Source organism: Psammomys obesus, unplaced genomic scaffold (genome assembly GCF_907164565.1).
Source record: "Psammomys obesus unplaced genomic scaffold, mPsaObe1.curated_primary_1811, whole genome shotgun sequence".
Taxonomy (NCBI): Eukaryota; Metazoa; Chordata; class Mammalia; order Rodentia; family Muridae; genus Psammomys; species Psammomys obesus.
In genome coordinates, this window is record NW_026594377.1 from 2,777,806 (window position 1) to 2,804,081 (window position 26,276).

General features: G+C 39.5%; 1 protein-coding gene across 1 annotated transcript in view; it reads left to right on the top strand.

The window, feature by feature from the left end:
• Window positions 1-26,276, top strand: part of Psd3 (pleckstrin and Sec7 domain containing 3) — a 460,032-nt gene that overhangs the window by 127,737 nt on the left and 306,019 nt on the right. The gene's annotated exons all lie outside the window — the stretch shown is intronic.

A 26,276-nucleotide genomic window follows, 5' to 3' on the forward strand; every position in this document is an offset into this window, starting at 1 on the left:
GGTTTTCTAAGACGCTAACACATCAAGGGCAGCTTAGACTTTGGTTTTGATTTGGGAGATTTACTAAAAGTTGGTCATGATGTTGAACTATAATTCCTCAGAAGGCAGGAGGAAGGCCACTGAGTCATGGTTTAACGCACCACCTTCGTTGCATGATGATTTTTCCCTTTGACAAATTAGTGTCTCACTGACTTGAACAGTCATATGACTCATCTAAGTTACCTTTTGGTTTTCCTTTGTATTATATTTATGAGATTATATTGATTATTTTGAATTTTACCTTTAGGCTGTTATACTGTTTATGAATTTTGCTTCAGGATAATAAAGTATTGTTAAAGCAATCCATCTGTTATTTTAAAGGGTTGAAACTTGCAGTTCAAGCATCACAGTTCTTAAAAAGGAAACGAGTACAGAATGGCTTGTGGAAGTTTTGAAAATGATCACTGTGGGAAACCTGGGGAATTTTTGCACTTCACAGAACCCCAGAAAGTGATATTCTTTGTATCACGGTACATTAGCAGCAATGGATAAAGGCATCTGCTTCCATTTCTGTAAGCACTGCCATGCCCTAGTCTTGTCTTGTTCCATCTTCAAGCTTGTCAGGCTTGTTAAAAATTCACGGTCTCCTGAGTGTCTCCAATGACCCTGATTGTGGGCTATTGTAGCAGACTCCATAGGTGTGCAGATCTAGGTGGTCTTACCGTGAACGTGGAGAGGCCCCTTTCTAAGGACATGGGAGGTAATGGGAAGGGATTCTGAGGTAAAGCAGAATCATGGTAACACCTGCTTGGTTGGATTGTCTGTATCTATGTGTCCAACCACCATGTTGGAGAAGGTGTAACACACATCACTAGAAAATCAAGATCAAGATGAGATCACCTGACTTCTTTTACATCAGCTCAACTCTGAGGACTGTGACCTACAAAGCTGAGCACATCTGCTTATGAGTTACAGATTTGTTGTAGGATTATTTGGAAATTATTACAAAAGGAGGGTGGCAAAACTCTCTTTAGAGTGGGGAATTAAGGAAATTGTAGCAACTGGTGAGGTGTCAGAGTTATCATCAGTTGCATATTAGCAGGTTAATAAAAGTATTGGGAGGAGGTGGGAGCCCTCTCCAGCTCGCATTGTGATGTGAAGGATCAGTTGTGGGAGCCAGACAAGGGCCCAGTCCACAGTGAACTATCTTCTAACTTACAGGAACCTACATGGGTGGGGACACTCCAGCTGGAGGAGCTGATGGTTAGTAAAACTGATGGTTAGTGCAGTGTGGCTGCAAGCTCATGCATAATGGACATGATGAACATTTTTTAGTTCTTTTTTATTGTGATACACTTATGGAAAATGCTGGTGTGTTGAAAAAGATCTTGCACAAATAATCAAGAGAGCTGGGTTTTCTGTAGTGGCAAGTATCAGATCTCCTAAGTGTCCTTCTAGGTAAGTGAAGGGCCTCTTGAGGACATTTTCCCAGTCAGCAAGCCATGAGTCGTTCCTGTGGTTGCTAAACTGGAGAGAGATGTATGCACGGTCTGGTGGTAGTAACAGAGTATATGACGGTTCTAACACTGATTCCTGCTGAAACAGAGGCAGAGCCAGGTTTCAGTCTGTCGAAGGCATAAACCAGTTTGGCTGAAAGGAAGGCATCCTAGAGGGGGAGGCTCTGTGGACAGTGGGAGAAGCTGTGGTACTCTGCAAACCATAGATTGAGGGAACAGTTAGTATCGTGAGGAGAAATGACAGAGTCTTGTGGCAGGCGGAGATAGATTGTATATCATGGTAAAACATCAGGCTGAAAATGACAGAATTTCATTTTTTGATGAATCACATTTCATTATATATGTGTATATCTCATTTCACCCCCCCTCCATCTAATCCTCCAGAAATAGTTCAGATATTCTTTGCTTAACTGGCTGTGTTTTGGTTGTATATTTTAAAAAAGGATTGATGGATCACATCAGTCATTCTATGTCTATGCTTGTAGGAGTCTCTGTTCTGCTCTTTATAATGTCTTTACCTACTTACATTTCTAGCCACATCTTACGGAGGACCTTTCCTTTCTGCATCCTCTCCATCACATCTCTGTCCTTTTGGTAATAGTCTTTCTAGGTATGTGGTGATATTTCCTAGTGGCTTAACCCCTGCCCGCGTCCCTCCCCCAATTATTAGTGTCTTAGTTACTTTACTATTGCTGTGAAAAGAAACAATGACCAAGGCAGCATATAGAAGGAAGAGATTATTGCTTGCAGTTTCAGAGGGAAGCGTACATAATCGTTGCTTGGCAGTGGGCAGACAGGCATGTGGCTGCAGCTATAGCAGTAGCCCTCCTAAGCCTTCCCAAACAGGTCCACCAGCTGTGGAGCAAGTATTCACACATGGGCTTTAGAGGGCCATTCTCATTCAAACCGCAGTTAGTGATGCTGAATATAGTTGCATCTATTTGCTGGCCAGGTTTGCTTTCTGTTAAGCTTTCAAGACCTGTCTATTCATATTCTCTGTCCACTTAAAAAAGCCATTATTTGTTTTCTTGCTATCATATGTTCGTTTTGCATATATTTTCTCCCATTCTGTAGGTTTTCTCTTTATTCTGGTTGACCAGTTTCTTTGCTACACAGCAGTTAAACTTTCTGTATAGAAGTTTTTCAGATTTGTGTGGTCCTGTATTTTTTTTGAAATAATTTTTTTGAGAATTTTATATGACTGCTAGATTTAATTTTTATACTTTCCTCTCCCTCTTTCAGATCCTTCTTTGTTCCCCAATTCCATTTCAGTTTTCTGATTTCTTTTAATTATTGTTGTTACATATATATGTATGTATAACTACAACCTTCTGAATCCTTTTGTTTTTTCCTTTCCCAGTGTATGTGTGCATGTGTAGGGCTGATTACTTTGGATTGGATTATCAGGGGCTTGACTCTGAAGAATGCTTCTTCCTTGCTCATTTCTTAACAGCTTTTTCCCCCCTGTACTTTTAGTGTCTCATACAAAAATAAAAAAATAAAAAAATAATTAGAATTAAAAAAGCTTCTACTCAGTACCTTTTCTAGTATTTTTATAGTTTTGGTTAAATATATAAGACGTTAATCTGCTTGAGTTGAGCCAAAATATTTTTAGTGGTAATAGGCTGTTAAATTAGTTTTGAGATATTTGTTGCCTCCTTTAAGGACTAGGAGTATAATCTACACCATCCTGGCCACTGACAACTTGGCAGCGCACTTGGGACCTTTGTCACTATGGCAAGACGATAACAGACTCTTTACTGTAAACTTGGAGTGTTGTTTGCTTGCTTGCTTCTTTTCCAGAGTCTCGCTATGTACCCCTGGCTAACCTGAAACTGGCTGGCCTGGAACTCACAGAGATCTCCCTGGCTCTGCTTTCCAAGTGCTTGGATTCAAGGCATGCACCAACACCGCTGGCTACTTACAGGGATTTTATTCGGTGTAGCATGATCTTTAAAGTAGGGGCCATCATAAAATGGCTTGAAATTTGATGAGGCAGTAGGGTCGTAACTGTCAACTGATCACTATGTCTTTCGAACTTCCATAGCAGACTGCAAGTGAGGATGGCACCTGTGGTGAGGACTGGAGCAATGCTAGGAAGAATGTAAAAACTGTTTGAGGGGTCTTCTGTTCCTTCTGGGTTCATCTTTTATCTAAAGGCATGATAAGGGAACCTACAGGCCCAAGTGCTTGGTGAGGTTGTGATGACATTGTAATCTGATTAAAGATATTTAATAGAAAAAAATTTAGATTTTCCTTCAAATATGAGAATTCTTTTTCCTAAAAGCTTAGACATTTTTAGAAGTAATTTTTGTTCACTCTGGTATTCTTAATAGTTAGACAACACTGCCCCCTGGTGGGCAATTTCTGTGATGCTTTTTAGTAGCACTTCCCCAGTTGTCAGGTACTGTTTCATTTTCCTGCTGGCAGCTTTCTCCCACATTTGTTCTGAGATCAGTGAGGAGAGGAGAGGGAGAGAGGGAGGAAGAAGGAGGGTGTGTGTCCCTGCCTTCTGTTTAAGTCAATTTGGAGGCATACTAAAACTGTAGTTATACCTTAGTCTCCTTAGGGCATTATGAAATAAAGATTTAGAATTTTCATACTTTAAAAATATTCATATTTAAAAGATAAGAGACATCAATATATATATATATATATATATATCACACATACATATATATAAATGTAATTTGGGATTTAACCTGCTTTCTCTCCTCCAATTAACTACTGCTCCTTGTGTTTATATCCATATTTGTATCTATAAATCTTTATATTTATCTGTGACAAACATCCTTATAATTCTAAATATTCATTACATTTATCCCTGCATAGCTATAAGCTACATATCTATATATTTATCTCTGACATATATCTTTACAATTCTAAATCTCTAAACATTTATCTCTACCTATCTATAACCTACATGTCTGTACATTAATCTCTTAATACATTTTTAAATTCTAAATATGTGTACATTTACCTCTACATATTATATAATTCTACATGCAAATACATTTATCTCTGACATGCATCTTTATAATTCTAAATATCTATACATTTATCTCTACCTATCTATGATCTACATGTCTGCAGGTTAATCTCTGACATACATCTTTATAATTCTAAGTATCTATATATTTATCGCTACATATCTATGGTTCTACATGTCTATACATTTATCTCTAACGTACATCTTTATCATTCTAAAGACACAAAATGCTATCCGGAAATCCGGGAAGCAAAGGTTAAGCTTCCATCTTCTGCCCTGTTACATTAAAAAGTGCATAGCTTTAGCGTTCCTGTAAGGGACAGGATCTTTCACAAGGCTCTTCAGCATTGAGAAGGCTCTGATATGGTTCTCCTTCTTTTGTAGATAAAGTCACTCAGAGTTCCCCTGGCTCAGTCACTGCCTCTGGTCACATAGCAGCTAGGTCATGTTGCTGGCATGCTCTCTCAAATGTGAGTTCAGGGGCTGTGTTTTCTCACCAAGTCCTGCAGCCTTACAGACAAGCACCACTTAAAACCATTCTTTCTCAAAAATTAATTAATCAATCAGTCAATCAAGTAATTACTTTTACACTCCCAACTCATCTCCTCCCTCCTTTCCTACAGGTCCCGCCCTCCTACCCTCTTTCCTGTTTGTCCCCTCCCCTTCTCCTCAGAAAAGGGGATCCTCCTCCCCACCAACCTGCCTCTGCACATCTGGTCACATCAGGACTAACTAAGCACATCCTTTTACACTGGGTCCAGACAAGGCAGCCCAGCTAGGGGGAAGTGATCCAAAAGCAGGCAGCTGAGTCCATGTCAGAGACAGTCCCTGCTTCATTTGCTGGGTGACTCACATGAAGACCAAACTGCTCATAAGTTACATATGTGTCGGGGGCCTAGGTCCAGTCCATGCAGCTGTCTGGTTGGTGTGTCAGTCTCTAAGCCTAGGTTAATTGACTCTATTGGTATTCTTGTAGAGTTCTTGTCCCTTCTTTCCCCAACTCTTCTACAAGACTCCAGAGCTCTGCCTAATATTTGGCTGTGGGTCTCAATATCTGCTTCGATGTGCTGCTGCTGGGTGAGGCCTCTCAGAGGACAGCTATGCTAGGCTCCTGTCTGCAAGCACAGCAGAGTGTCATTAATCGTCAGGTTGCTCTTTCCCTGGGTCTCAGGTTGGGCAGTCATTGGTTGCCATTCCCTCAATCTGTGCTCCATCTTTATCCCTGCATTTCTTATAGGTAGGGTAAATTTTGGGTCTAAGGTTTTGTGGGTTGGTTTCCCCTCCCTCCACTGGAAATCCTAGCTGGCTAAAGAAGGTAGCCATTTCATTCTCCATGTCCCATGCTAAGAGTCTCAGAGTCATCCTATCCTCTCAAGGGCATATCCTGTAGCAGGTCTCCAGCTTGTCCCAGAGCTGCCCCTGCCCCACCTCCGTTTCCCTTCTCGCTCCCTGCCTTTTCATCCCCCTCTCCACATCTGATCCCCACCCTTGTTCCCCTTCCCATACCCTCTTTCACCCATTTCCCACAGTTCATCCATTTCCGATGTCTATTCTGTTTCACTTCTTCTGAGTGGGATTCAGCACCCTCCCTTTTGCTGTCCTTGTTACTTAGCTCTTTGGGTCTGTGGCTTGTAGTATGATTATTCTGTACTGGATGGCTAATAACCACTTATAAGTGAGTACATTCTATGTGTATCTTTTTGGGTCTCTGTTACCTCACTCAGGATATTTTCTAGTTCCATGCCTGCAGATTTCATGATTTCCTTGTTTTTAATTGCTGAGTAGTATTCTATTGGGTAAATGTGCCAGTTTCTTTATCCATTCTTCATTTAAAACAACTCTTTAACTCAAAGTTTTGGTGTTTACCAGAGGGTTGGGGAATGAGAAGAAAATAGAAGTTCATGCTTCCACCCCCAGTGGACCAAAACTGCCATTTAACTTCTATCTGATTTGTTTACTGAACTTCTGCACTAAGTAACATTTGAAGGAACATATTTTTCTTTTCATGCCAGGGTAAAACTAAAAACCTTTCTGGATGTTGGCCTATAGCCGTATATGTAGCATCTCCTCTTATTTTTCCTTTGGAAGCAAAGCTTGTATGTATAGCCCAACACATCGGATTATTTTGTACAGATCGCTTTCAGTTATTAGCATTCCAGAGCTGATGACAGAGCCATTATAAGGGAAATCAAAGTCTTAATGGAGCATTCTTTTCTATCTTAAGAGAACAAGATATGTACATTTTTTGTTCCTACAACTGGAGCACCTATCCCTCCACTTTCTTGGATAGCTTTCAGGGCTCCAGGTTAGAGCACCTACATCCCAGCCAGGTGGACATGATACTGTTAGGAAAGTGAAAATATGCAAAATGTTGACCTTGATGTGCAAGCTACGATTTCCACTTACAGTACTGTCTAATTAAACCTTTCTTGAAAACAAATACAAAATAACACAGGATCAAGAATTAGCACCACAGTAGAGGACAATGCAGCCACTTTTGATGAGAACTGATAGACTAAGATCAGAAAGGAGACGAGAACCTCCCTTATCAGTGGACTTGGGGAGTGGCATGCATGCAGAAAGGGGAGGGAGGGTGGGATCCGGAGGGGAGGGAGGGGCTTATGGGGGGATACAAAATGAATAAAGTGTAATTAATAAAAAATTTTAAAAAAAGGAAAAAAAGAATTAGCACCCATTTACCCACTGCTAAATAAGCACTGTCCTTGCTTTTGTTATTCTTGTGGTATTTAGAGACTGAAGTACATAGTGATCATCTATTAAGCTGATAGTATTAATGAGATCAGGGTCAAAAAATTTTACTGCAGGAGGAACTTGGCAATACATTATTCATAAATGTTCCCTCGAGATATGATAGAGGTAGCACAATTCCAAACAAAAGAAAACACCTGTTTTTGTTGTTGTTGTTTTTTGTTTTGTTTTGTTTTTTGAAAGACTGAGCCTTGCTGGGTAATTCAGGTTGATCTTGAGTTCACTGTGTAGCTCAAGCTAGCCTTAAACATTCTTCTGCGTTAGTTTCCCAAGTACTGCTATTACATGTGTGTGAATAGGAAAAAAAAGTTTGCAAGGAGTGCAAGGGCATGAGGAACCATGAGACGGTGCTTCTTGTTTTTCTTGGAATGACAGATATCAAATGGAGGACAAAAAAATAATATTCTTGGGAGCAGGTGAGGGTGAGGGCAGGATTATGCACCGGACTGTAGATTGCTGACACAGATAGAGAGGTGAGTGAGTCAAGAAATGATTACCGAAGAACTGAACTACCAAGTCAAATAGACAGTGGTGAGCCGGACTGGACACGCCTGGGGAGCTTACTTGGTCTCTTTCAGTCTTGCTGATTGCTCCTTTTGGAGGCTGCCACTTTGTCTTATTTTAAGCTTGCCTCTGTTACTAAACCAGTTGTTCAGAAAGACACTAACTTAGAGGTTTTTCTCTCACTACTGAGTGGAAGATTACATCTGGCTTTCTGGCTGGTATTTGTCTGTCTTTGCATTTTGCATCCACTATTTAGTATTGATTATAGGCCCATTAGTTTACCCAGATCCATCAGTTTATTTGTTGTATTCGGTAGGTAGTTTGATTTTTAACCAATTCATGATGGATACTTAAATTTTTGGTACTTGTATGTATGTATTTATTTTCTGAGACAGGGTTTCTCTGTGTAGCCCTGGATGTCCTACAACTTACTTTGTAGATCAGGTTGGCCTCGAACTCTGAGATCCACCTACCTCTGCCTCCTGAGTGCTGGAATTAAAGGTGTACACTTCTGGCTTTCTTTCTTTCTTTCTTTCTTTCTTTCTTTCTTTCTTTCTTTCTTTATCTTGTACCACTCTTTTGTGACAAATTCTATAATTATAAAAATCCTACTTGGCAAAACATTTAAAAAATTTGACTTTTACTTGTGAAAGTTGAATGAAAGGAAACTAAAATTTAATGAACATATCTAAGATATTATTATTAATCACTTTAGTTGTGTTTGAGGATATGTTAATGTTGGCATTTACTTTTGGAGATTGTGTGTCAAAGCTGGAATGTGTGTGTGTGTGTGGTGTGTTACTGTGTCAACACCAGGGTACATGTGCCATAGCACATATATGGAGGTCGGAGGACAAGCCTTGGTGTTGGTCCTCGTATTTTAATTTTATACTTGAGAAATTTACAGTTAGCTTCTCGTGTTTTCCCCCCTTTGGCTGGGTTGTTGTTTTAGGATTTGAAACACTGATCCTGGAGGTTTTGCATAAGGGAATGTGTGAGATCCACAGAAAACTTGTGCTGTTGATTTTTCACAGAGGCCATCAAAGTGGTCCCAGGAGCTATGAAGGAACTAGAAATTCTTAAGACTGGTTACATTCTTCCTCACCTCTCTACCTCTTTGCTCTTCACTGTAAATTTCCCCCTTTCCACTGATTGTAGTCTCTTTTTTAAAAGAATTTTTACTCATGTTTTATCTGCATGTATGTCTGTTTGAGCGCCATGTATGTGTGGTGCCCTTGGAGGGCAGAAAAGGGTATCAAATCTCCTGGAAATGGAATTACAGATTCCATTTGGAGGGCAGAAAAGGGTATCAAATCTCCTGGAAATGGAATTACAGATTGTTTTTAGCTGCCATGTGGGTACTGGGATTTGAATCACAGTCGTCTGGCCCGAGCAGTCAGTACTTAACCACTGAGCCATCTCTTCAGCTCTTGTTTATGTTTGTGTTTGTTTGTCTGTTTGTTTTTATAGTAGGGCACAATATAGTTTGTTTGTAATATATTAGACAAACAAACAAAACAACCTACCACATTTTTTTAGTCCAATGAAATTTCTTTAAATGTCTTATATTAAAAAGTCACTGAACAAGACAGTAAGCATTCTGAAAATGTAAGGGGGAGAATGCAGGCCACATATATTAGGGCTCAGGAAGAGGAGGAATTTGATCTGGGGGTGAGAAGAGTAGAGTATAGTTGGATATAAGGGAACAGTTTGGAGCGAAGATCTGGAAGTGACCATGTTATTCACAGTTGACCAAGGGAGAGGCAGCATCTCCTTTCTTTAAAAGAATGAACTCTTCATCCAGAATAGACTCTTCATCCAGCACTCTTCAGTGCTGGCCATAAGTTACTGAGCCTTTTCCTCTCTGTCTCTACTTCTTTGTCTCTATCTCTCTGTTTCTGTCTCTTTAATGTAAAAAGCCAGAATGAAAGCAGTAAGAGAGAGTGGGGGGGGGGGCTAATAGTCCAGTCACTGACCATCTCTAACAATAAGGTCAAATGGGCTTACAGACATTTATTTGTTTGTTTGTTTATTGCTTTTGAGATATGGTTTTGTTATGTATTCCTTGTTGGCCTGGTACAGGCTAGGCTGGCCTAGAACTCATGGCACTCTTACTCCTGATTTCCAAGTGCTCGGATTATGGGCCTCTGCTTGTATGGCTGACAATCGTTTGATCTTTTAAGGAAGAAGTCCTGATCTCCACATTAAAGAATTACAGATTTAACATAAGCATATTGTAAATCTGTTCCCAATTTCTGTTTAGTTTTGTTTGGGGTAAGGGAGGCACACAATAGGACCATGTGGTGATAACGCTGCCATCAGAAGCATGGGACTGGAGATGTAATCAGTGGAAAGGTGTGTGCTCACAGCACACAGGCACACACAAAATGACTGATTAAAAATGTAGGAAAACTGGGTACAGTGGAGAGTATCAGTCGTTGGGTTTGTAATTAAGGTCCGAAGATAATTTCTAAGCAATACTCTGGGTTTTAGAGAAGCGTAAGTGTGTAGATGCATGACACTTTATGAAAATAGCCATAGTCATGGTGACAAGGCTAGAAGCAGGGCGACCTGAAGACTCTGACAGGAGATGTCGTGCTGCATGTGAAATAGGAATTCTTCGTCAGTAGCTAGCTACTTTTTCATAAAAGGCAATCACTATGGTTTTGACATGTTGAATATTCGTGTGACATGGAACATATGAAAGATAGTTAGGATGACTCTGCCTCCGGGTCAGGGGCTGCTTTCCAGGTGGAAGGTGGAACAGAGCTAGAGAGTCAGCTACCCCTGCTTGTTCAGGCCCTTTCCAGAACTTAGGAAAGCAGGAATCTGTCAGTCTCCCGCCTCCTGGTGGTGGCGGCAGAAGACAGACTCCAGACTGTAAGAGTGCTGAGAGTGTGTTTAACAGCAGTTATGACTGGAAATGACTGGATCATGTGTGGACCATAAGGCACAGTACTCAAAATGGCCTTTTGAGTATGTAGTTTATGTTCCCCCTTCATACAAAATGCAGATCTTTCCTTTCCATTTATCACATGAGACTCAGGTCTCTTCTCAGGGGATGTACCTTCTCAGGATGTACCACCTCAGACATCCATATGGTGTAAATTGTCTGGACTATGCAAAAACTGCTTTCAGTTAGGTTTTGCTTCATATGTCTATCCTCACTATAACTATCTTAAGGTGGCCTTTTTTCAATCATATGATCATATGATATGATTTGGTAAGGCATTATGTCTTGTTTTTCCAGTCCTTTACAGTCACTGAAAGGCGTTTTTTTTTTTTTTCTTCTTTGAAGATAAAGTCTTGTTACATAGCTCAGTGACTTCTCCTAAAGTCACTATGTTGCCCATTCTGTCCTCAAACTCATAATGTTCTCCTAGGCTCTTGAGTTCTGGAATTACACCAGGATTGAAATAAAAACTTACAGTTAATTTCTCAGTATAATTAAAGTAAGTAGTAACTGGGGGAATATAAGGAACTTGCCTCATAAAATCGATCTAAGATGAAAACTGATGCATAGTCCATGACACTGTATGTTACACTTGTGCAAGGATATCATAGTGCATCTCCACACTGATACCAGTAGCCATAGCTGTGACTCCACACTGGTGGCCTTAGACCTCTCTCCTAAACTTTAGTCTGCCCCACTCTTTTCTCGAGTGGGAAGACTGGATCTAATGACACTGTGGCATAGGAAAAAGGTATGTGGTCAGTCAACAGTAAATTCAGAATTGCCTAAAACCCGCTGGGCCGGACATGTGAGGTGGTGGTGTGAAGTTTGCCTCTGATAAACGAACCCAGGGAGAAAGCAAGGTAACTGTAGCTGAGTCATGTTATGCTGACTGCAGGAATGCGTAAAGTCAGATATAATAGGAATCCTACCAAATGGACCTAACGCTCTCAAAACTACATTTTCATCTGTACAAGGTTGCAGTTAGACTTGCTTCAGAAAAGATATATACTGAGAGAATTTAACAAAAGGAAAGTACTTGTATGAAACCCAGACCTCAGCCACTGAAACTATACACAAACTTCAGCCTTTAAATTGTGGATCAGTTAATATCCCGTAAGTTGCATCTATTAGAAAACTGAAGTGAAATAACTTGAGTTTATTCTCAGAAGTCAATAGGGGTGCAAGGTTCTTTGGTGGCTATAGGGTGCTCTTGATTTTGCCTCCCTTGCTTGTAGGAGGCTCACTATTCAGGACGACTGCTTCAGTTCTGGCCCCTCTTCTATAGCCCATGCTTAGGCAGAGAGAGCGAAGGCTGTCTATCCTATGCTTTCCCTTTGTAAGGACTCTTATGGGAAACTGATGACTTGTGATTTGCAGATTGGTGATTTGGATAAAGCCAACAATAGTTGTCCTTTCTGCTTTACAGTCACACCTCTGCCCCCAATCCTAACAGCTTTTTTTTTAGTGTTTTGGAAAAGGAAGAACCAGGCAATATAATTCAAAATAAGCCTTTCAAGGTGGCATACGCCTGTAAACTCAGTACTCAGGAGACTAGGGCAGGAAGATCAGGGGTTTAGGGCTATCCTGGGTTATTAAGTGAGACCCTGCCCCTACCCTAGGCAATGGGGTTATTGGTAATAATGGTTATAATAACTCTTTTGAGCTTCTGTTGGATATAGTTTCCATCTGAGTGGTTTATTTGTAGATATACTTTATTTACCCCTTGGAGTGACCTGTTATTATTTCTATGGCGTCTATGGCTCTGAGTGGAGATGCTGAGGACTAGAAAGGCTGACTTCTTAAGGTGACAGTGATGAAGTCTAGGTTACAGAAGTGCATCATGTGCTTTCACCGCAGCGTCATGCTGGCCAGGAAGCTGAGTGCGCACAGCTTAGAGGGCAAGAAACTAAAGCTGGGCCATTTTAACCCATTTTCCAAGGTGAGGCAAGCTGTGACTCTGAGCTCTTCAGCTTCCTTTCTGTTCCCCAGTCTTCTGTCCTTAGGTGCTCCATCTAATTTTTGTTTTCGTGTGTATGAATTAGTTTTTTTTTTTTTTTTTTTTTTTTTGAGAGATGGGCCTGTTTGGTATGCTGTGCTTTCATACCCTGAAAACTTCTTTCAGAATTCTTTCTTTAGCATGCAGGCTTCTAAGAGGTAGTGTAGCTCGTGCTACAGAGAGTAAACGTCACAGCTGTGTCTGTCTTTGAGTTCCACCGGTGCCCATTCTACTCATCAGATCTGAGAGGACTCCCACCTCTTTTGTATTTTAGTAGTTTCATCTATAAAATGGGTTAATAATAGCTACTCTTAAATATTATTATTAAGTTATTATTAAGCTATTCCAGAGGCTTCTGGGAGAAATAGAAGGATTCACGAGACAAAACTGCACATTACTAAACAGCTTCAAATCTAATTAAATTATTTATTTAAAAATGAGCATTCTGAATTAAAGTGAATACATTTTCTGGCACGTGATTGCTTGCTGCTCACTGAGTGTGTGGAATAGAAAGAAAATAACTTTGAAGTGCCTGTGCTTCTAGCGCTGATTATGATACTGAAGAGGTATTTACTTTTTATTTTCCAGTGCTAGGGATCAAATCCAGGGCTAGGTAAGTGCTCTAGCAAGGAGGAACACTCTGAGCCCAGGATGAGATTATGTTAATACTTATATCAAGTCCAAGAGCCAGTGTTGTTATTCACCATGTGTTAGTTTCCTGTTATTATTTATAAAATGAGTGCTTTTACGGAAATTGCTTGGAAAGTATTGTATGCACCCAAAGTACTAAGAGTGATGTGAAAGTTTAAGCCTTTGCTTTTAAAACTGAATCTTAACATCTTTGAATCTTTTCATGTCACATTTTCAAGCACTGTCAGTTACCATTAAATATTAATTTATCACAGGAACAGTAATGTAATCGTTAGTAAAATGACTGGGTGGCAGCAGCATTACAAGTGAGATAAGGACTGTCAGCTCTGGATTGATGTCACGGAAGCAGCTTTTGGGCAGTGTTTTTGCATTTGCCTCTTCCGTTGGAACAGTGTGAGAATTAAACGCTTTTAAAGGGAACCAGCCCATCTCAGTTCCTGTGTGTCATTCCAGCATCAGAGAAAGTGCTGCATAATACTGGGATGACAGCCCCACCTCTGATGTCACCCAGGATGGTACGCTCCTCTCTGAGCCTCTGCCGGCTTCCTGCTGCTGCACTGGGGGAATGGTTACATTAAAGCTAACTCCAGGCATCGCAGTTATCTCCTGGGAAGTAGTTTTCACAATTAGAGAAAAGCCATACGGTGGCTGTGTTCGGTAAGCTACCAAGGTAGAGAGCAAGTGAGGCTGAGCACAGCAGGAGAGCAGGCTGCTCTGCTTTTGTGAGGGGCTGAGGCAGCAGTTTCTGGGCTCGGCTCAGCTCTGGTTCCAAGTGCTCAAAGTGCTTCCATTTACATCACCGAGTGCAGTGCAGGGCAAGAGGGGCCTCCAGGAAATTTGAAACTAATTTGCTTCCAGTTGACTAGAACAGCACATTTTGCATTAGCTTGCTTCTTTTCTCGTTAACTTTTCTCAAGCGTTAAACTGATGAACTGGGCATTTTCTATGATCAATGGGTAACTGCTGGAGCTACAGTAATCTCTGTGAGTAACCTCTATTTGTAGGTCTATGCAGGCAAATATATTTAATTTACCTATCTCTTGTGAAATGCTGCTGTGACGTTTTCCGTCTGTATTATTGACTGCTTGTGTTGTCGTTGGGCCACCCCAGTAGGAGACTTCTGGGGGCAAGCCCAAGTTCTGCTGAATCCTGCTGTAGGGAAGAGCAGGCTGCATTCATTCTGGGGTATTGCTGTCAACCAGTCTCTATTTCCCCTGAAAACAGGAAGATCCTGTGGGGGCCTCCAAATGCCTTTGCCCAGTGCCTCGCTTGGCTTTCTCTTGTAACATTTATTTTAGTATCTAATGCTGAATTTTATAATTAAAAAAAATTTAAATAGAGAGTAGAACATCATGCTTACCTAAAATTTTACATCCTCTCCTCCCTGGGTCCACAAGCAGTTTTCCTAGGAACAGGGCATTCTGTCACGCTATAGAAATCAGCTTCCTTTTTGTGTTGCATTATAGAGGCAGAAAGAAGGATACAGGCTACTCCTTAGTTTAGAGAAATGTGGTGTTGGATGGGCTAGGGGAGGAGTTTCTCTTAAAGAACCCAAGCTCCCTTTCATCTGCATGTCTAAAGCACAGCAGGGCATCTAAGTAGCCCTGGGGGGGGGGGGGGGGGGAGGCCCAGAGTATTGTCACTGGAGTTGAGGCGGAGCTGTAGTGTCTGCAGGAAGTTACAGCAACTGTCTTAGGATTCCTCAGTGTGTCTTTCCTGTCTGTCAAAAACATTTCTAGTATTTTAAGATTTGTTTCTTTAAAGAAACCAAGTTTCAACCTTCTGTTGAACTTTCAACGGTAGATGTTCTTGGAATTTTTCAAGTCATGTTTGTGGAATGAATGCCGATTTAAACACTTTTTCTACTGCACATGAAAGCCACTGAGAGAGCCAATGTGGACCAGCTTGGGCTTGATCCCAACTCTAGGCTCAGTGAGGCTGCTTCTTTATCCTCAGGGCTGCCTTGCAAGGCAGCAGTTAAGAGTCCGCAGCTGTACTTGGTTTTCACAGCTAGTAACTGAAGCTGCTTGGCACATGGCACTCATAATCATTTTTAAAAGAACTATAATAGTATTTTGAACATCAATTTAAATTTTCTTCACTGTTAAATTTTTACTTTATAGGCTGGACAGATGGCTCAGAGGTTAAGAGCACTGGCTGTTCTTCCAAAGGTCCTGAGTTTGATTCCCAGCAACCACGTGGTAGCTCACAGCTACCTATAAGGAGATCTGGTACATAATGAGATCTTGTGTATACATTTTAAATAAATAAATCTTAAAAAGATTTTACTTTATAAAATGCACAAAATTTATTCTAATGTTTATTCTAATATTACTACCCATTTGTTAACCTTAGCAAAAGAAGACTTGCTCACAGTCTTACAGAGCTTACAGAGTCTTACAGCTTACAGAGCTAAGAGTTCAGTGTGAACTGTTATTCTCTTCTAAAAAAAATGTAATTGTAACTAAAGAGTCAGTTTTGAGAGATGTTAAAACTAGATATCAGAAGCGCAGATTTGTAAACAGGAAGAAGGGTAGAACGTGGACAGAATAGATAGAAGAGAGAGAAGAGGTAAGGCTAATGAAATTTGCAGTGTGGGCGTAAACAAAAATTATGAGAAGTGGTTGATTACAGATGAGCTCCTTTGCTGAGAGCGGTTCATGTACAGCTGCAGAGACTTTGTTCTAAAATGAACGGGCTGCTTCTTATCTCACTCTTCTGACCTTCTGGATGCTGTGCTGTGTGCTGCTCCGCAGCTTTCAAAGCTTCTGCTGAGATTGACCAGCATGCTGAGCCACTGTCATTCCTGTAGGGATTAGGACTGAATGAGGAAAAGTTGGTCTGCAGCATTAGCATGGGGGATTTAGTTTGTGGTAAACACACATGTAACTACTAATCACTAGGGGAAGAATGTCCAATTCTTTAAACACTCTGTGTTTGTATGCACATGTTGGAAGCTTGTATAATGCTTGGTAGGTCTTTGAAGCACATAAAACCTTAAATATGCATTTAGAGAGCTATCAGTGTCCAGAAAATAGTACCATCCAGTTTATATTGTAGTCTTCTCCAAAATGTGACTTTTACCAGGATGAAGAGTAGGTCCCAAAATATAATGCTCACTTGGCAGTTTAGCATTACTCACACTCATTTTCTGATATTTTTATCATACCAAATACATCTTCTACTGCTTGGTAACTGGATTAGATTATCCCCTGCTTTGGTTTAATGACGCCCTTTCCATTGCATTGACAATGTAAGTTGTGCATCTGTTTCTAGAGAGGTTATTGATCACTGTTTTTCATAGTTAAAGATGATAGCTACTTATAGGCAAAATGCACTTGAAGTCTTCTTAATTCTGGAAGGCTTGATTTTTGTATTTGCGTTGTAAATGAAGCATTTGCCTCACAATCTTTGGTTAACAAAATTACAGGCTGAACGGTCAAAATTGACACTCTTTCCCATCATTGCTTCTGCACAAGCCAGAAAGTTTTGCCTTTAGGTTGTTTCTGTGAAACTTCCACTGTTGAAATAATTAAAGTATTTGTAGTTCTTATGTATTGCTGCAGTTTGTAGCAACACACATGAGAAGGAGGGGAGCAGGTTTTCAGTGGTTTCTAAAGGACTGAGAATGTGATGATCTATAGTATTCTCAGAAAACAGATTATAGATTCTTAATTCAATCGTCGGCAAATTGAATTTGCCTGTGAATTTCTTTTATTAACAAGTAATATACCCTAAACCATGAATAAGTAACTCTGGAAAAAAAACACTGTTTTCCTTATGTACTGGAAAACCTTAGTTTCTCTCAGACTTTATTTTTTACTCTCATATAATTTATTTAAGGACAAGTAGATGGCAATGTTCACATTTCTTTTTGGTGATGATCACATTTCCAATTTTTGTGTAAGTGTAGTCACTACCTGTCTGAGCAACAGTTACAAGGAGCTCTAAAGTCAGGAAGAGCAGTGTTCCAGCAAAGGCCCTTAACCTGTCTCCCTTTGAAAGGGATCCTGAATTGCTTGGTATGAGGGCAAACCCCCCTCAGAATGATGTTGCTGGGAGGAGAGACTTTTTGACCTCGGGAAACTTTGATTGGTTGTTGTCTATTCTATTGATTGAACAATTGCAGCTTTCAATTAGGAGGTAGAAACTTGTGATTTTTTTTTTTTTTAAGAATAAAATGTAGTCATTTAATAAATATTGTCAGAATGACTTCTGTGTGGTGGTGTTACTTCTAGGGCAGTGCTCCTCGTATTTCACTGAGTATGAGAGTCTCTGGCCTGCTTGATTTATTCATTCTTATCTTTATTTGTGTGTGGTGTCTGTATAATGCACACACTTGGGTATACATGGGTATACCCATGACAATTCATGCTGAAGCTTCAGTTTCTGTCTGCCTTATGTCTTGAAATGAGGTCTTTGACCTGGAAGCTTGTTATTTTTGGCAAGCCTGGCTGAATGTTAAGTTCTTAGAATCTTCCTGTTGGGACAGTGACATGGCACATGCTGCCAAGCCTAATGATCTAGTTCCACCATCAGAATCCATTCGTATGGTTACAGGAGAGAGCCATCTTACACAGCGTGTCCCATGAGCTCTAAAAACATGTCATGACACGCATTCTCCCAAACACATAAATAAATACATGGAAAACAATTAAAAAATAAAGCACATATGTTCACCCCTCTGCAGTGTGGGTGTTATAGGCACATGTAGCAAAGCCTGCACATAAATCTATATATATTTATTTGTGTGTAAATGTTTTGCCTATATGTATGTAGATATACCATATTCATGTGGTACCTGCAGAGGACAGAAGAGGGCATTTGGGCCCAGGAATGAGAGCTACAGATAGCGGTGAACTACAATGCTGGTTCTCAGAACCGAACTCAGGTCCTCTGCAAGAGCAAACAACAAGTGCTCTTACCACTGAGCTATCTTTCCTCCCCCATGCCTAGTTTTTGATGTGAGTGTTAGGGAACTCAGGTCCTTATGTCTGACCTGTAAGTATTTTTGCTTACTGCACCATCTCAAAGGCTCTCATTGAAGTTTCTTATTTGAAACCCTCAAGATTCTGCTTTGGAAGGTCTGAGCATTGTTTTTGTAGCATCCTTCTGGATGTCTATGTTGCTGCCTGAGTATCATAGTAAGTACAAAGCTCTAGGACAGCACTTTCAAGTCAAACTTTCTGTGATAACCAAATGGTCTGTCTGTAGAGAGAGTAGTTTGAGAGCTGGTTAATGATGATTATGGAATCCTGACTGAAGAGTTTTTAGATTTATTTTTTTTATTTAATATGTATGAGTATTTTGCCTGCATGGATTTCAAATACTATCTCTGCTGCTCATATAGGCCAGAGGAAGGCATTGGGTCCCGTGGAACTGGAATTACAGAAAGTTGTAAGCCACCATGTGGGTGTTGGGAATTGAATCCATGTCCTCTGGAGGAGCAACAAGTCATCTTAACCTACTGAGCCATCATCTCTTCAACCCCTAAATTTTCAATTTTATCAAGTTAATTTCAGTGGTCAAGTATAGATGTGGTTACTGTATTGGAAAACAGGGAGCTTATAGAGGGGTCAGTTGTGAAGTGTATGCTTAATGTTAACAATCTGGCTTGTCTCGTGCTAAATTCTAGAAGTATAGCTACAGCTGTCTATTGAACTGATCACCCAGTAAGCTCTGTCTACAGGTAGTGTGTCCAGAAGGGATTACCAGCTTGTGACCGTCTTGATGGCAAGAGTCTTCTGATCTTCTCGGTTGCTCTTCTCTTCAGTGTTTAACTCATATGCAGTACACAAGAGAAACTGGCTGAGATGAAAGGAATGAGCTGTCAGCATCTCCACTATCTATTCAAGCTGGTCTTTAGTTCTCAGGAGCCATAACTTGGGTGGTGCTTACATGTCCTGTTTTACTGGTATTTAAGGAGGCATCTTTGTTTTGTTTTTCTCCTTGAAGTTCTCCTAATTGACATACTGTTGATTATGTGACATTCTTTATTTTACTTATAAATCAGAAATGTCCATTTGCTATTTTCTACAGTGGTAAGGGACATAATGGCAAAGACAGACCAAATGTTCTATGTTTTAAGTTCATATTCTAATGGTGACTAAGTAAAACAAGCTAGGTCCTCCTACTAAAAATGGTTGAGCCCAGGTTCCAGGAAACAAGCATGGAGAATTCATAATTGTATACCCAAAGGACCTAGGCTGGACACGGCTATTATGTTACCTGGGGAAGCGTAGGTTCTGCTTCTTAGAATTGCTTAAGAAAACTCTTTTTCTTTATTCAAGCTTCGGTGACCAAGTGTGTGGTATGCCAAATAGTCCATGGTTGTTTTGTTTTCTCTTGAGTTTGCTAGCCAGAGAGGAAGAGCGTATTTCCTATACTGGTTCTCAGACATCATTCTTAGGAAGGCAGAGTCTCTCTGCAGCCAGCCTCGTGAAACAGGCTCATTTCCTCCTGATTGAAACACATTATGTTTCTATTCCATCATTTTATTACAGTTCTGTCCCTGGGTTGCCGAAACAGATGGCTACTTAATACAGAGCGAAAAGCAGTGTTCAAGTTGATCTTGTAACATTCAAAATTATCCAACTTCTTTCTCAGTATATTAAATCAAATAAAAAAGCCAGTGGGTTTATAGAATACAGAAAAATAATTATTCCAAATGCCAGGCAACATACTTTACTGGAAGTCTTGCCAAATATAGAAGGTAGTAGATAAGATTTCAGAAAGAAAAAGACAACTTTTAATGAAATAAAATTCCCTCCTAACTGTATTTTTTTCAATGAGTGTGAAACTCTTCTCCTTCCTTTCACTTTCTTCCTACCTGTATCTTAGACTACATTTACATTATTTTCAGAGGGAAAAAGGAGTGCAGTTAAGCTCTGCACCTGATATTCCAGTTTCATGACTATGTGTCTCACAGTCAGGTAAGCGCTAAGTTCTTTTCAATACTTAGATTTGGGCTACTTCAGTAAGGCTTTCTGCAGGAAGAAACTGTTAGCATTAGACTGCTGGCTACAGTGTGTGTGGTGGCAGTGTATGGGGGAGGGGTGGAAGGCATTTCAAGTCAAGTGTGACAGCCCTCAGCAGCTGGCTTTGGTGGACATATGTAGAAGGTGGTTGGATGTGGGGGAGAGGGAGATGATAATAGGTGTGGATAGTACCTGAAAAGTAGAGCATCCTGGAAGATATAGCAGCTCCCTGCATCTTTGTTCCAAGCCAGCCCCTTCTGCCTCAGCCTTTCTCTCTGCTTTTGCCCAAGCCTCTGGTTATCCCAAATCTGTTTTTGCTCACACTCTCCCCCTTTGGTTATCCCTCTGTTTGTTACATAACAGCTTATTGATATAAAGGTTTGCTGAATGAGTAAATGAAGGCCAGAAACAATAGCAATGTTTTGAAAGGGACCAGACAAAAAAACAAAACCTTAAAGTAAAGTAAAAATTTTTTCATTTTCTTTCCTTCTCTTTAAGAAATAATCATACTAGTACAATTTCCATAGGAATTACTTTGTTGGGATAAATACAAAATTCCAAGTAAAAGGTCAGGAGCGATATTTTACAGTTTTGTTTGTTGTGAAAGGCAGCGGTGATCAGAAGCATAATCAGCAGAAGGAAGCACATCTTGTGTGTATAACAAAGGGCTCCTTCTTTTGCATGGAACAGAACTCCTGAGTCCTGTGACACATCCTCTGTATGTGGCATGCCATGAAAGTTGCTTGAATGCAGAAACTTCTGTAGTTAGAAGAATATTTGTTTTTTGTTATTTGCATTAACTTTACCGCTATGAAAAACAGTGACTTCGCTACCTTAGTAGCATCTGAGTCTTCTACAAATTTATCCCAAGGAAGCGGAAGACTGTCAGTGCAGTCCAGTTGTAGCTCTGATGTCGTGCTTTGTTTGATACTGTTTTTCACATCTTAGGTCTCAGAATATCTTTGTCTTTGGCTGTTTAGGTCAGACTTTACTTATTAAAGGTAAATAGAACTTATGAAGTCAGTTCTTACTAGGACAGCAATCTTGGACATGGAGAACGTGGGGTAGTGAACCCTGGGCGGAATCGTGTAGGCCCTTTCTTTCACCTGCCTCATTGCTTTCATCTTTTAGGCTTGCACCAGTTGCCACACAATCGTTTCCTGCACTTGATGCATTTTCTTTTTCTTTCTGAGGGACATTCCAATACAACCTCTAGAACTGCAGGGAAGGACTTACCACATTCTTTGAGACCCTGTTTCTCTATTTTGCTTTTCTGGGCCAGTGCTTATTTTCATGCTTATTTTGTAGACAAAAAAAAAAAACTAAGGCAAAGTGGGCTCCCGATGATGTCAGTTAACACTTTGCTCTTCTGAATGAATTTCACCATAGTGGATTTGGGTACATCTATGAATTTAGTGGCCCTGTGGTAGAGTTTCCTAAAATACTACATGGTGTCTGTTTGGGGGATGAAAACATGGGTCATTGGTTAAAAACCCTTCTGCTCCTCTAGAGGAACCATTTTGATCTCAGCTGCAGTGACGGATGGCTCACAGCTACAACTCTGGCTCCAGGGTGATGGGGCATTCACACAGACATGTCACATACTCAAACAATTTAAAAATTGTTCCTGTTCAGAGGTTACAATGTAGGTTAATGTTATGCTCCTATTTTGTGTATATGTACAGCTAAAGTACTGTTGGCATTTCCAGTAAGGGAAAGTGCTTACTTTCTTTCAATAACTGGCTATTAAAGGATGATTTAATTAAAGGTAGTGAATTGGAATTAGATCTGGAAGGATAAAAGTAATCTGATCATTTCAGGTGAGAAGTATGTCAAGTAAAAAAAGACACTGAACAAAGGCAAAGGGTGGAATATAAAGTTCAAAATGTCCATGTGCTCAACCTTATTTCCAGTATATGTCAGAATTTTCAAGTTATGATGCCTGACACCATCCTTCAGTTTAAAAGCAAGGACCTAAAATTGAAAGGGCAGCTGAGAGATGCTGTAGGTTGGGACTGGAAAAATGCAAACCTCTCTATTCACAGATATTCAAGTATTTTATGAGCAAAACTTCAGGAAACATATAAAATACCATGAGCTCTAAAGCACAAGCTCAGAAAGGTAGTTGAGTCCAAGAGTAGTAAGTAGCAGCCGAAGGTACTTCCAGGTGGTAGAAATGCACAGCCTAGAAGTGAAATTTTTAGAAATCCACTCAATATTGTCAGTAAGAATAAAATAAACTTAATACGATAATTAAACTTGTTCACAAAACTAGAAAACATTATTGAAAGAAATTCAAGAAGAGTTACTGGAAGGACAGCTCATGTCATAGTAATATGGCTAAGAATGTAGTACACAATAGATTAATTGCCATTCTTGTTAAAAATTCAGCTGTCTGGTAAGTTGATCTTAAATAGGAAATGTAAGGGACCCAGAGTGGTCAACATAATCTGCAAAAGGAAGAGCAAAGGTGGGAGAGTCTCTAAGTTCCACACTTTACCTACTTCAGAGCAACAGTGATTAAGACGAGGTATGCTGATGTGTATAGCTCAACGTGGTAGAGTGCAGAGTTAAAATAAGCCCTAACAGTGTTGGTCAACTGAGTATTTACAAAGGCATCAAGGCAATTCAGTGAGCAGGGAGAATAGTCTTTTCAGCAGATAGCACTGAGACAACTAGATGTCCACATGCGGTAGAATGAACCCGAATCTCTGTGTCATACCACACACAAATATTAACTTAAAATAGCTAACCCTATAAAAGCTATTAAAATAAAATAAGAATATTTTTTTTAACCTTGGATAGGATTGTGGTTTGTTACATATAACAAAAGATAAGCAAAACATAGGAAAACAGGTAAACTGCACCTTAAATCAAAATTATAAACTTTCATAATTTGAAAGATGCTGTCAATCAAGTAAAAAGACAACTTATAAAATGTTTATAAGTTTTTGTAATTAAATAGTAAATGATATAACTTAATTGTAAAATAGGTAAAAGATCTGAATAGACAAGTTTTTTTAAAAAAACATACAAATGTCCAACACATGGCAAGATGCTCCATGTCATTAGTTAGTAGGGCAGTCAGAAGCATGGTGAAATGTGCTTTATTCCTTGTATGGAGGTTATCTGTGATCAAACACAAGCACCAGTAGAACCCTCGACACACTGGCAGGAAAACCAACTGGCATAGTTGCTCTAGAAAGCCATTATACACTTAAAAAGAAAAAAACAGAAATACACTTACCAGCTGACTACAAAACTCCACATTCAGCCATGAGACCTTAAACTATATGTTGACACAGAAACAATTATACAAATTTGTTACTTAAAAGCCAAAGGAGGAAACAACCCCCAAATATTTATTAGTTAATGAGTGAATAAAGAAAATGTGTTATTCTGTATAATTTAATATAATTTGATGAAGAAGTGTGATAAAATTTGGACATGTATTACAACTTGAATTATCTTGAAAATACTGTTGTTGTGGCATAAATAAGAAGAAAATGTCATTATATGAACATAATTATATGCAAATGTTCAGAGTCTCTGTGTTCACAGAGGTAAAGAAGACTGATATTTATTTCAGGGGTAAAAGAGAAAGCACAAAAAAAGTGATTGCTAATGGATGTGGCATTTATTTAGAGGGTTAATAAAATGTTTTGGAATGAGAAAGTGGTAATCATTACATAATTTTGTGATGTATTTAAGACTACTTAATATTAAAAGGGAACAAATCAAAGTCCTATATTGTTATTTTTTAAATAGCTTTATATTTATTTTAAGACAGGTTTTTCTGACTGGCCTGGAACTTGCTTTATAGACCATGCTCACCTTGAACTCATTGTGTTTCTTCTGCTTCTGCCTCTCGAGTTCTGGGATTAAAGGCTTACACTGTCATGCCCAGATACATTTATAATGTTTCTAGAACTTGCTCTCTGACAGTTTCAATCAGGCATAAGGTGCATTCTGATTATTGTAACCCCACGCTCCAGCCAGTCTCCTGCCCCCTTACTCCTGCTTCTTCCCTACACATCCCTTCCTCACATTCATGACTGTCATGGTTTTTGAGACCCATTGAGTTTACCTAGAACCATCTGTGTGGCCGTGGGTTTGGAGCTATCCACTGGAGTCTGGTGGGCTCTTCATTGCGTCCACAACCAAAGACTGACTACCCCTATCCCAGAATCCATCAGTAGTCAATAGCTCAGCAAACAGGGATAGGGCCAGAAGGCCCTTCCCTCATCCACAATTGACTATTGATAGGTCCAGTCCTGTGTAGGCCGATTGCAGACAGCTACAGCTATTGAGATTATGATGTACCCAGGAGACAGCAGTTCATAGCCTTTCCCTCTGTCTTTTCACTCTTAAATTCCTTCTTGCCTCTCTCCTGCAATGATCTCTGAACTTGAGATGGGGTGGCATAAATGTCCTGTTTAGGCCTAAGCAATTGTCATTTCTCAGTACCTCAAACAGCCACGCACCTCTACACTGACATGTTCATTGTAGACAGAGGCTTCGCTCGATTAATGCAGGCAGTAGCATTTGACTTCAGGTTTAAACGTAAATATTTAGAGGCACTCACCTGCACTTCTTACTGAAAAAACTGAAACTGTTAATATATTTCCCTAGGAAAAGGGATACCAGTTGTTTAGCTGCCTTCCTTTGTAAAGCCAAGGATTCCTTTGCAGAGTTAGGGAGGTATATCCTATCATTTCCGTCAAGTGAATTTGTAAATTCTTCAAAGGTGTACCTGATATTATATATGCTTTGATTCTAATTTAATGTTGAAAAATATTTTGAATTGTTCTAAGTGGATTATAAAACAAACACATACACTCAGATATAGTATTACTATTTTACAAAATTTTAGTACATGAGTAATACCATATCATACGACAACACATGCTTTCAGGTTACCTCATTTTGTTGATGCCTCGAGCTGAGTTGTTCATGCAACTTCTGTGGGTATATTCAGTCATTCATTTACTGTTTTGCTAAAGAGGAAGCTTGTAGCTTGGCAGTGGCTCAAAAGTAATGGGCATTTTCTTTTATAAAGTAGAAGGTAGTACACCAGAAATAAGGATTTTCCTGATACAGTTACAAAAACCAAGTTCAGAGGGCGGTTAGATACTTAGGCTGACCTAACTGAATGATTACCCATAAAAACTTTCATTTAAGTATGTTGTTCATCAGAATGTCCCTATTCTCAGGTCTCAATGGCTGGTATTGGGTCTCAATTTAATAGGAAAATGTCAATTTGATTGATTATAAGCATCTGAATTAAATACTGTTTTATTGGTTTTATATTCTGGAATGCCTCATATGATACAGCTAAATGTTATACAGTTGGTTACTCTATATGTGGATCCTCCAAATGTTGCACTCATGGGACAGAAAGAATGATGGTCATCAGGCTGGGGACACAGGTGGGATGATGAAGGTGTCCATCAGTGGATACAAAGTTTCAGTTAGATATAAATTTAAGCTGTCAGTTTTACAACACAGTGACTACAGTTAATAATGACTACTTGATATTACTGAAAAAGTAGATTTTAAGTGTTTTTAATAAATACACACACATGTGTGTGTGTGTGTATATATATATATATATATATATATATATATATATATATACTAACTATGTGAGGTAAGGAATATATGCTTATTAGATTAGTCATTCTACAGTTATATAGATGTTCATCAAATTACCTTGAAATACGTAAATTACTTCTGTTATAATTAAAATGATTAAAATACAAAATAATTACACAAGATTTCAACTAGAAATTAAAAAATCCTCCCTAGCACTGTGTTTCTTCTTCATTTTTTCACTTCACTGTCACTCTTTAGAGAATTTTAAAAATGTTTCCCTCCCCAGATATATGCCAGAGAAGAGCAGACTTCTAGCTGGAAAATATTTACTGACTTTAAATAA